General features: G+C 36.2%; 1 protein-coding gene and 1 long non-coding RNA gene across 4 annotated transcripts in view; one reads left to right on the top strand and one right to left on the bottom strand.

The window, feature by feature from the left end:
* Window positions 1-12,041, top strand: part of LOC136343699 (uncharacterized) — a 99,847-nt gene that overhangs the window by 36,488 nt on the left and 51,318 nt on the right. The gene's annotated exons all lie outside the window — the stretch shown is intronic.
* The window catches only part of LOC136343692 (leucine-rich repeat-containing protein 24-like), a 101,429-nt gene that overhangs the window by 88,785 nt on the left and 603 nt on the right, over window positions 1-12,041 (bottom strand). The window contains exons 1-2 of one of the 2 annotated variants that reach the window (XM_066290582.1): window positions 10,540-11,100; window positions 10,374-10,483 (exon numbers count right to left, since the gene is read on the bottom strand). The exons of the other annotated variant lie outside the window; for it this stretch is intronic. The gene's annotated coding sequence lies outside the window, so the exon portion shown is untranslated. Of the gene's footprint in view, window positions 1-10,373; window positions 10,484-10,539; window positions 11,101-12,041 lie in introns of those variants that run through there. 2 annotated transcript variants of the gene reach the window in all.

The raw sequence follows: 12,041 nt of genomic DNA, 5'->3' as shown, positions 1-12,041 counted from the left end.
TTATTTAACTATACCCCTTATTGATTCCGCCAAATTAGATCTATTGAAAGTCATAGTCGTATTACGATAGTAAGCGTAAAATACTTACTTTAAAATCATAAAAATGAAAATGCGGAAAAGTTTAAAATATGCGTTAATTTTCCAGTGCAGTATAGTATAACATTTGTAGAATAAAGTCTCCACTACCGGTATTCTTTGAAAAGTCATTCAAAGAGTAAGTGACATTTTATAAAAAGCACCGTTTTTAACAGCTTTTTAGACAAATCTCAGAAAATGCGTTTTTAATACTCATATTTGAGACACTTATGTATGATTGTGGTTTTTGTGCGATTCATACATAAAGCTGCTAAAACACTGCTTTTTTATATAAATTTGGTTTTTCTTTGCGTAATTTGTAATTGAATGCTGGTAGTACCGACTTTATATTGAAATTACTATAAATACACAAAAAATCGACTTCTTTAAGCCATTCACCTCTACTAAGCAACTAAAACTGCAACATGGGATTTGTTAATTTAAGCCAGTGAATCTCATTTTTTATTTGTCGATATTTTCATGTGTTTTGTGCAGGTAAATAGCCGAAAGAAATTAATTTTTTATGAAAAAGCGTAGAGAGAATAGGAATTATTGAGAAAGTTCCTGAATCATGAATGAGACCTATATATGTATGTAAATAAGAAACTGTGTTCATTATATATATTTAGCTTGTTTGCGTTATTGTAATTTTGTTGTATTTAAAAAAAAGGCTTAAAAAAAAGTTTATCCTATCGAGGACAAATATTTTTAAAATTTCCTCACTTGACGCAGGTGAAATCAACAATGCCATTACAAATGAGTTACACTTATTGCATTCGACCGTTTCTACAATTTGGAAGAACCGAGGAAATATCAACAATGCGTTTAATGAAAATTAGTTACAAAAGAAAAGGTAATTTACCCAATCATGCGGTTATAGATCCGATATTATTTAAGTGGTTTAAAAAGGAAAGAAATAAAGGAACAGCAATTAGTGGCCCAATACTACAGGCAAAAGTGCAACAGTTCGGCAAAATAATTAATAAAGCCTCGGAATATAAATGGTCAGAAAGTTGGATCAAACGCTTCTTGCAAAGACATAACATCGTGCATGGAAAAATTAGTGGTGAAGCTGCTGGTGTAGCAGTTGCAGTTACCAAAAGCTGGCTGGTGTGGCCAGAAGGTCGAAAAAATTAGTAGAATGACAAAATTTTAAACACAGACGAAACAGGTCTTTTCTGCAAAATAACTCCGAACGGAAGATTATAATTTAAACGAGAGAAGTGCACAAATGGAAAAATATCCAAAGGAAGACTGTTTGTTGCTGCCAATTTGATGAAATTAGTAAAACTTAAGTCGATTGTTATAGGAAAATCAAAAACCCCGCTGTTTCAAGAATATTAAGTCGTTATTTGTGTTCTACATGTCTAATAAAAAAAAAACTTGATGACGCCAGACCTGCTTATAAAAACCTTTCAGAATTGAGACACTTGCTAAAGACAAAAAAAATGCTCTTGTTAAACAATGGTTCAGCGCACTCAAAAATGTCAAATTTAGAGAACAGTCCTGCGGCCAGTTCACCAGAGTGTCATAAGAACAATGAAAGTTCATTTCAGAAAGCTCCAGCTGATGAATAAATACTGTAAACAACCAACAATCTTTTCAACGTAATACCAATTATTTTTAAAACACTCACCAGAGTATCACCCCAACTAATCAGGAATTATTTTGAGACATGTAGGTTAAGAACTAGCACCAGTAGCTGCCCACTTTGAAAACCAGAATCTTCCTTTAGCTGAGGCACTAAGAAGGATAAATAGCGAGTTTGAAAAAGAAGATGATGTGCCTCTTGCTATGATAAAAGAATACTTCACATTGTCAGAGGAATTTTAGAGTGATTTTGTAAGTGTTAACCTTTACTTGAAAATAAATGGTGCTTAAGGAGTCCTATGAAGTGATGAAGACTCTGTGTGTGGTGAAGATTTAAAGCCAGCATTAATCGTAGAAGCTGTAACAACCCTGATTAGTTATGTTCTATACAGTTGTTTTAGCGACAAAAAGGCTCTTGAATTAAATCAGTTTCGCAAAGAAAAAAATCGAAATGATTTATTTAAACTAACGTTGCAAAAAGCAAACAAAAATTACAGAATATTTGAATAAATAATATATTATTACCACACATACGTATATATAAATAAATTCGAAGTTACATTAAATTAATCACGTTTTATTATCTACGGGTTATAGCTTTAATTTTTTAAAATAAATGTTTAAACATAAGAAAAAACTAAGCCCTGATACGACGACTACCAAATGTAATGACCCTTTTTACTTGGTGCCTTTGCCCTCGATATATGCGAATTTTTCTGCGTATACAAAAAATAAATCTCAAAGTTAGGCATTTTGAACGATATCATTTATTAGCAATAAAAAAATGTAAAAGCCCATAAACACAAATTGTATTCAAATCTGTATAAAATAGATAAGGAAAACAGTATTTAGATGTACGCACACGTAACTGTTCAACTACTTGCTACTTGTCAAACAAAAAACCACATGTAGCAACAGATTCACCACGATGATTTAGAATCAGTTACTTCTTCATTTAAATGAGAAAAACTTCAAATTTTATATAATAATTCCAAAAACTAGAGAATTACAAATTCAAGAAGAAAGTTTGATTTGTAAGTTTTATGAAAACGTAAACCCGCAAGAGAAATAGTATAGTGGATAGGTGAATACTATTCTTTTTCAGTGGCATATACTATAAATAAATTTAAAGTTTCAAATATGGTCGAAAATAAAAACAAATCCACTGATATTCAAAACTTGACGACAGGAATGAGTGTTTTATTATCAAAAGTATTAAGAAGAACTCATTTAAAAGTTCAACAAACATCGCCAGAGGTGTGGAAACTGCAACAGGAAAGTCTGTAACACCAAAAACAATGAAAAATAAATAGAAAAAGGGAAGGATTCTGGGCTCGTGTTAACTAATAAACTCAAGACAACCGAATTTTGGATAATTATTATATTTTCTGACAAAAAGCAAATTTTATGTCTGAGAATCGGAAAACTACGGGTCTGAACAAGGAAAACCTTCACCCTACAGTTAAACACGGAGTGGGTAAGTGATGGGATGAGGATGTGTGGCGGCAAATGGTGTAGGAAATCTTGTGTTTATAGATAATATTATGAACTATCACTCCTATTAAGTGCTATAAAATTAAATCTAGACGGTCGTTATATTTATATTATCATATCATATAACATACATTTTCGTATCGGTTTCAGCAAGATAACGATCCTAAACATAAATCGTGTTTAGTAAAGGAATGCCTTCTTTATGACACTCCCCGATTTATTGAAAACACCCTCGCAGACACATAACGTAAATATAATTGAACATTTGTGAAAAGAATGGACAAAAAAAATTCGATAAAACTATATACAACCGTACCGACTTGGAAAGAATGTTCATGGACGCACGGGTGAGCATTTATCCAGAAGTCTAACTAAAAATCCAGTTCGTTCTATGTCTACACGGCTAAAAGCAATTATAAAGAGTCGAGGGTATCCAACGAAATATTAGAAAAATTTCACGTTTTTTTTTGTTGCCACACCTTGTAGCATGTATCTGAATATGTTTTTCCTATTGTATTTCATATGGTTTTGAATATTATTTGTGTTTATCGGATTTCACATTTTCTTAATTGCTAACAAATCATTATTTAAAAAACCTGACTTTTTTTACATTTTTAATTTTAAACGTATACACTAACGGACACAACTAAGGAAACTAGACGATGTAAGTTATCAAGCTGTACAGGGGTGTTGTAGTGAGATCGTCATTGTATGACCAGCTAAAAGTTAATTTATTTAAAAAATAAATAAAATAAAATAAAAAACAGAAAAACCCATCTTTTATCCGCACAGAAGTATTTGCATCGTGATCAGACATTTTGGAAAAAGTGTTATTTAGCGATGAGACAAAAACAAATTTATTTGAATCCGATGGGATCTCACGGATAAGGCGTCCAGTTGGTAAAGGATATAAACCAAAGTATACTTTACCTGCCATAAGACATGGCGGAGGTTCTGTCCTGTGAGGATGCTCTTCCGGATTTAAAGTGGTCCCAATTTATTTCATCGACGGAAAAATGAACAGATTTCTTTATCTATATTTTGTCAAAAATACAATGGAACCATTTTGTGACGAAAATTCGCCTGTTCCTTGAATATTTCAGTATGACAAAAACCGAAACACAAAGCGGCATCGGTTGCCGCCTGGCTTAAAGAAGCAACGCTTGTTGCCTGGGACCGGCCAGCAGGCTAATTCCTGATTTAAATCCGATTGAAAACATATTGAGTGATTTAAGATTCAGCTTAAGAAAGAAACTATTTCAAATATAGCGGATTTAAAGCAAACCATGTAAGAAGCTTAGAGGACCGTGGATATTTCCAAAATCGACACTCTTTTGGAATCAATGTCCAAAAGATTTGCGGAGGTCATTGCAAATGAGAAATATTCTTCCCATTATTAATTTATTTTGTATTGTTATTGCGATACGTTCAACTATTTGTTATCTCTGAATTACTGTCCTTCGCTTTCCCTGACCTTTTCTTCTAATTTTCTTTTCTTCTTCTTCTTAGTGATATTCAAACCACTACTGTGTTAAACGCTTTCTTAGTTTGTTAATTAAATACTTTTATAGTAATATTTGACTTGTTTCCAAGTTATCAAAAATATATGCGCACATTAAAAAGTTTCCTTAGTTTCATCCATTAGTGTATATACATTGTTAAGTGCAATTAATGCTTCCAATTTTGGAACATTTTATACTCCGACTGAAGCGTTGTCTAAATACGTTTTCCGCCACAGTGTGTGACAATTCATTGATCGTAATTTTACAAAAGATTGTCTCAGTGTAGCCATTTTCACCACCGATATTTATCACATAATGTTCACTTTTCTAAACCGTCGAACAAATTCTGGATAACTCGACCTCTTGCCTCGCGTACCCGCCTCATGCAGCCGAAGCAGCAACTGTATTTACTTCAATGGGCTCCCCAATCATACGTATTTATCATAAAAAATTCAGGCGGCCTCAGATTTTAGATCACGCCAAATCAAAGTGCAACTTCTATGGAACCCAACGAGGCAACGTGTATTTAAAGTTCCATCGCTTACTTTAAGCTGTAAATGAAGTTGCTCCTTTCGCTGCTTCCAGCGGGGGCGCGAGGGCAGGAGGAGGGGCAGTCGAGTTATCAAGGAGTCAATCGAGTGTTCATTCGACTGAACTTTCTATGGAAAATACATGTCGATTGTGCTATTACAGCGAAATAAGCGACGAGAGTGAGGACACCTGGCTGTAATTTGACTTGACTAGATTATTATACACACATCGGAAAAGTCAAAGAATATTTTGAAAAAGTCATAAAACCGATAATAAGTAATTTAAATTGTAGTTTGTTCTGTGCTGTGTAAGTGCAAGTCCTCACTCTGTACTCATATTTCAGTTGAATTAAAAAGATCAAAAAGTAAATAAATGAGCTTTCTAGCGGATGTGAAAAGGTTAGAATTTTGTATTCTGCTAACTTATTAGGCTGATTAAATTTCATTCCTTCGATGTTAGCTAGTGTTTAGTATATACTTTGAAAATACTGTATTTTTCCACGGAATGACAACATTTAACTCTGGGTGGGACGAATCAAGCGGTAGGCCCTTTTCAAGTTAGTTTGACACAAATTGAAACAACTGCGCGCATGGGCGTTTCAAAAGCATCAAATCAGTCGATTATGGCGGCCCTTTTTGGAAACTGAAACTCCGGCCGAACAACACCGAGGACATGGGCGCATTACAACTGCAGCTCAAGATCGATTTTTAGTTTTAACAACTTGAAGGCAACCTACAATTACGGTGTCTGAATTGGTTGCAGATTTACAACGGGCGCATTGCGTGACTATAGGTCGAGATACGGTTAGAAATGGTCCACGTGAAGCCAATCTTCACAGTCGAAGACCGCTGATGTGTCCACTTCTTTCCGGAAGCAATCGCGCCGCGAGATTAGACTGGTGTTAAGAATGTCGAAGTTGGAATGGAATTGATTGGGCTGCCGTTTTATTCTCTCACGACTCCGGATTGGGATTCTCATCGAATAAGAGTGTAAACACCCCAACGAAAAAATCGTCAAAATGCCATGGCCAGTACGATCGCTAGATTTAAATCCACTTGACCATGTCTCACATGTGCTTCAGAGAAAAGTTTCGTCACGTATGGTCAACATTCACGGTGCTTTTCGATTCCCGGAGCGGCTGGCAAAAGAATGGGAACGAGTACCACATGAGGAAATCAACAATATCGTTTTGAGTATGGGCGATAGGCTCAGGGCTATAATTAATAACCGTGGAGGCCATACTTCGTATCAGACCTTAACTTTGTTGGTTTCTGAAAATGTTTTGTTGTTGGGCTGTCATATTCCGTCTAACGAAAAGTAAATGTGACCTGCTATCATATGCAGCAGCACCCCAAACCATTACCCCAACAGTCTGATAGACATGCTTCTACATTGTAAACTGAGGATCTCGTCTTTCACCTCATCTTTTTCGTACTCTTGCCCGACAATCATGCATACTCATACTGAATCTGGATTCGTCATTAAACACAATATTATCCCATTCCACGTTCCAATATATCCGCTCTGTACACTATTGCAGTCGATTATGACGATGATTTAAGGTGAGGAGTAATATTAAGATGGGGGCGGTAGAAAATTAGTCCAAAACTTCTCATCTGGCAATAAATGGTTTGAATCCTAATGGGCCTTCCATACTCAGCAAACCACTGATCCGTCAACATCCTCGACGAGACGAACCTATCTCTTAGGGCTATAATTCGAAGGCGGCGATATTGGCGTTTTGTAGTTCTTCGGGATCGTCCAGTATTCTTCCTTTTGCCTGTTTGCTCTTTTTGGAACCATGTCCGACAACATCTCACTATAGTATTTACACTACAGGTCAATCTAGTGGCGATTTTCCCAAATGACCGACCAGAGTTTCGTAGGGCCATTGTTCGACCTCTCTCAAATTCGCTCGATTGATGAAAATTTCATTGTATTCTGCATCTAGGCATATTTGATTAATCTAAAAAGATTGTCTAAACACACTATACACCAATAAATGATATTTTGTAATCATATTGTTAATATTTTAGTATAATTTTTATAGTAAAAAAAGCCTCAAATTCCTGATAACTCGTAAATTCGTTGTTAATTATGGTTGAAAATTTAATCGTTTTTTGTGCTCCTATATACAAACATGAATACCAAAAATTATTTACATAAATCCATTTTCACGGGGTTTTTTCTATGTCACGCAGTATATATTAACTGCTCCCTAACACTATAAATGCATGACTTTATTTCCTAATTAATTTTAGAAGAACTTAAATCTGTATGTAAAAGTACGCTTTGATATTTTCGATGTGTGAATTTTATTGTAATATATATTGCAGCACAACACACAGTGTGTAAATGTGGTAATTAGGAAAACACCACATCCAAGGCAAGTATCAAGGGTAAAAGGGCAATAGCAGCAAACAATGGCGGCGAATTGCTGGTTGAAGAGGAATGCTTCGATGTTCTAATGGGCGTGTTGAGCAGCAATACGAGGAGAAAACAAGGAGAAAGAGAGCAAAAACTGGTAGTGTTGGTAATGGAATACCAATCCATATGATAACCGATTTTACCGCGAAATTTCCGGGAATCAGTAGAATTTCAGTAGGGTGTCCCGTGTAGCACATTGCCAGAACTTAACCCGACCTAAACAATAGGGCGAATTTCATAGGTAAAAAATGCATAATTACTCGGTCCGCCATTGATTTGTTAGAGAAGGTTGTATACCTCAAGATAAATGTCACTTTCCAAGGTTAAGATCTCCGACCTTCCCCTAGGGGAGGTAATGTGACCTGATTGTTTTACCCTTTCCTGCACAACTCTACTATATGCTCCACATTTTCCGCTAGGTGTGTCAGCTCCATTTCATCAACTCCTTTATTAAAACCCCTTAGTTACACACTATTTTCTGGAAAATAGCTTTTCCCAAAACGTCGAAACAAGGGAGAAAGCAAAGAACACATAAATTAGTGCAACCAACTAAGCCGCAACATCTCTCAGGGCGACTCCCTGTTTTTGGCATATTGGCCCGACAAACAACATCCCCCTCTGCCCGGTTGATTTATGTAATTCCCTTTCCTTTTAATCAGAAATTCTTATTATCCAGATCGGAATCCCATTATTCCACATTAGAGACATTGGGGCGGTTCGCACTAGTCAAAGAAAGTTGTAGTTTGTAGTACATGAACTGTTGTCAGAATTAATTAAATTGCCTCTTATCTCCGCAGATCCGAATAAACTGACGGCCCATTATTTATCATTGTCCGACCATTTTATTCGCAACAGCCTGATAAAGTGCCTGTATTAATTTGGAATGAGTCCCGCCTATTCTTAGCTAATTTATTTATTACCGAAGTGAATATTGCGTACCAGAACTGGCCTGACAGGCTGGTTCCTGACGGCTCCCCAGATGCGGTCATTAATATGGCCAGTTTTCGAAAGTCCTCTTCATTAGCAACTACTTGTTTTAATATAGTTTAGAACATGAACTAAAACCTAAATTACGCCGAACAAATCCCGAATTTTCGGCAATTTGCATTTAATCAAATAAGGGATTTAGAAATTAATTTAATCCATTCAAATGCGAAATTGCGTTTTATTGGGGCATTATAAAAAGCGAATTTTCATATCCGCCAGGAAATAATTATTGTTATTGTTCCATAGGAGGTAATTTACATAGCTGTTATTCCCGGGATTTGTCACTGAAATCTGGCAGGGAGATATAACATATGTTATCAATAACTTTCCATGGGAAACATTTCGAAAAGGAATTCGTCAATATACGTTTCCTCCAGGGTTTGCGGGAAGGAATTCTTTCCAGAACGTCTTCCAGATAAAAAAGATATTAATCATGCAAAGCAAAGGGCGCCCTTAATGTACTCCTAAAGGACCCGGATAATTTTATTTGATTTCAGTTGGGGATCGATTATAACGTTTTCTTTGCCATTTTTACGGACCCGAAAATTATAATTAATTCCCCCCAATGTGAGGCAATCGCCAGCCAAACGGTATGGAGAATATTAATGCCCGTTCAATAGATTAATCGAATTTACGTTACAATGGGGATTCAAAATTTCCATAAAGTATATTACAAGGCACTGCAGGGAGTTAAATGTTGAATTTAATAAATGCAACCCAAATTGCGAATGTTTTAATTGTGAGCCCATAATTTAAATTTGGATGAGGCGATGCGAACATGTGGATAACGAGTACCCTTCACAAAACCGGTACTTTACCATCTCTCAAATGGCTCAGGCCCACCTCGGCAGCCCATGACTGGAACAAACATCCCGGAAAGGGAGATTTAGGGCCCTTGTGCCGTATGTAGGACGAATGGTGCTTTACTATATACCTACACGTCTGTTTAGATTTGGGCAAACAATGAACAAAGATAGGAAAACCCTGTGTTTGTCAACAATACTTTGGACAACAATGGGGGAGCGAAAAGGGAAGAGAACGAGAGTGCGAAAAACGAAAAGCTTCGGTCAATAAGAGTAAAAAGATTAAAGGGATTTGCGTTGTGGAAACGACAATTTCTGGATTTCCGATGTACATAATATGAAGGTTGGACGAAGGTGCTTGCGACCCACAGAAGTCGGGCACGTCGTATCTCGCCACCTGACCCAAACGTGCAGTTTCTATATTGTGTGCATACAATTATCCTATTAGGGAGGCGCTGAAGGGCTTCGGAAATGCCGACTTTTCTATCAAAACGTAAATTGTTTTCATTCCTTTTCTCTCTGACAAACAGACCAATTAATTATTCCGCGATTGTCCGAAAACAGAGAGCAAACACTAACAAAGCGGTCAAAAACTGAAAACACCCATCAAGGTAAAAGGGCTGCAATTTGTTTTGTAAGCCCTCGACGTCCACGTGCACCAGTAGAATTAAAAGTTCGGAATAAAAACTGCATTAAAAATATGTAGTTTGTAATTTTAGCAAGCTTTCCACAACACTGTGCCCTTTGATTTATGTGTTCCTGGCACGAGTGGATGCATTTTTCAGGGCAAATTTAGATTTTTATCTTTCTCGTTCTCTCACATTCAAGTCTTTTTTGGTTAATTGTTACCATTTGTTAAACTCGTTTCACTGCTCCAGCCTTGTTTACTGTGTTTATCCCATATCCATCGCTTTAGTAGAATGCAATTAAATTTTATTTCAAACCTGAACTCACATGACCAGACCCTTCGGTACGTCAGCTCGTCTGGGCCTCCTAAGGGATCAGCCTAGTTATCCAGAGAGAGACGTCACTGAACTTTCAAATTCAGTCTGGATCTGTCCAAGTTTTTGCTTTCTTTAAGAAAACTGTTAAGGAACCTTCGATAGGCGGAGCAACTCACACCTTCCCACCTTCCTAAAATATTGTTTTTATCTGAAGTACCTCTGGGAGATTCTTCTAAGCGAATTCATGAAGGTCTCATAGGTGGCAGGTCGAGTGCATTACCACCGATTCGGACTTCTTATATGTAGATGAAACAACGAACATTCTCCAAGTAATGATTAGTCACTAGAACCATCAAGGCAATTTTCGGCAACTCTTCCTTTCATGGCGGAATTCTGTGTCGACCCATTTGGTAGATGAAGCAGTATCTTTCTCACAAAAAACATTATTACAGAACTGCAAACTCCAATTTACCCAAATTATGAAGTTCTTGCTCTCTCTGATTTAATTGCATTTGTAGTCTGGCCCACACGTTATTATTTGTTTATTACGCATCCAGGGTTATTTTGTTATTGCCTTTTGCGCGGGTATCAAATAAATTAATTTTAAATGGAGCTGATTAGTGGGAACATTAAAATTTAATTTTGACATAGAGATTTTCAATTTCTAAAATGAGTTAATTCCGAAAGTGAATACGCTATAAATAATAAATTAATTTGTTTATGATTTTTAGGCCATGCAGATACTCGAAAAAAAGGCGTAACTATAACGTATATTAACAGGCGATTAATGAACCACCAGTCTATGTCACCAATTTTCCAATCAAAAGACTTTGGGGCTCCAATTATCTAATGAAAATCAGCCGCGAAATTTCCGCAATACAGGGGCGCTCATAAGAAAGTGCGAACTTTTGGCAAACATCTAGAATTTTTGTGGATGCCAAAAATGAAGATCGCCAAACATGTCCTGAAATATCAACCGGACCGATCAAAAGCCATAAGGACGAAGGTTCTAAAGCTATTCTAACAACCAGATGCAGTGGGTTGAAATGTAACCATTCTGCAGGATATTTTTTCCTCCCTGTATATTTTAGAAGTAAATGCTGTTTCTTGAGATCAATTTAGAATCATAATTTTAGAAGAAAGAGCTCTTCCGAACGTTTTAATTTGTGATTATCTGTTCGGCTGTTTCCGAGGTTCTTAAAGTGCAGAAAGATTTGGATTGATCAGTTATATATATATATATATATAAACACACACATACACACATATACATATATATATATATGAGTAATTTTCATTCGAGTTTTAATTGTCTCTAATGTTTGATTTCAGATTTTCGTGAACTTTTACACTGAAATAAATGGTTCGAGCAATTTTGCTCTATTTTCTAGATGTCTGCTGAACCATAAATCACATTACGCTCTCGTGCTCTAAAAGCAAGGTTAGTCTAAAAATCGAGTTACGAATCAAAGACATTTCATTTTCTTGGCTACTGAAGAAAAAATATAAATTTCCCGGCTGTATTGACATTGATATATAGTTTTAGGTCCGAAGGGCAGAAGTTTCTCATAGATTTTTTTTCTATTCTTTATTGAATTCACTTGGCCTTCTTGTTGTACCAGAAGCGCATATTCTACGGTGAAATGTCTGGACGGTCATGTGATCATTCATGGGGCTTTGCCACTTAA

This window comes from Euwallacea fornicatus, chromosome 15 (genome assembly GCF_040115645.1).
Source record: "Euwallacea fornicatus isolate EFF26 chromosome 15, ASM4011564v1, whole genome shotgun sequence".
NCBI classification, from domain to species: domain Eukaryota; kingdom Metazoa; phylum Arthropoda; class Insecta; order Coleoptera; family Curculionidae; genus Euwallacea; species Euwallacea fornicatus.
Note: the sequence above shows the minus strand (reverse complement) of the source record. Positions and strands in the feature narration are given on the sequence as shown.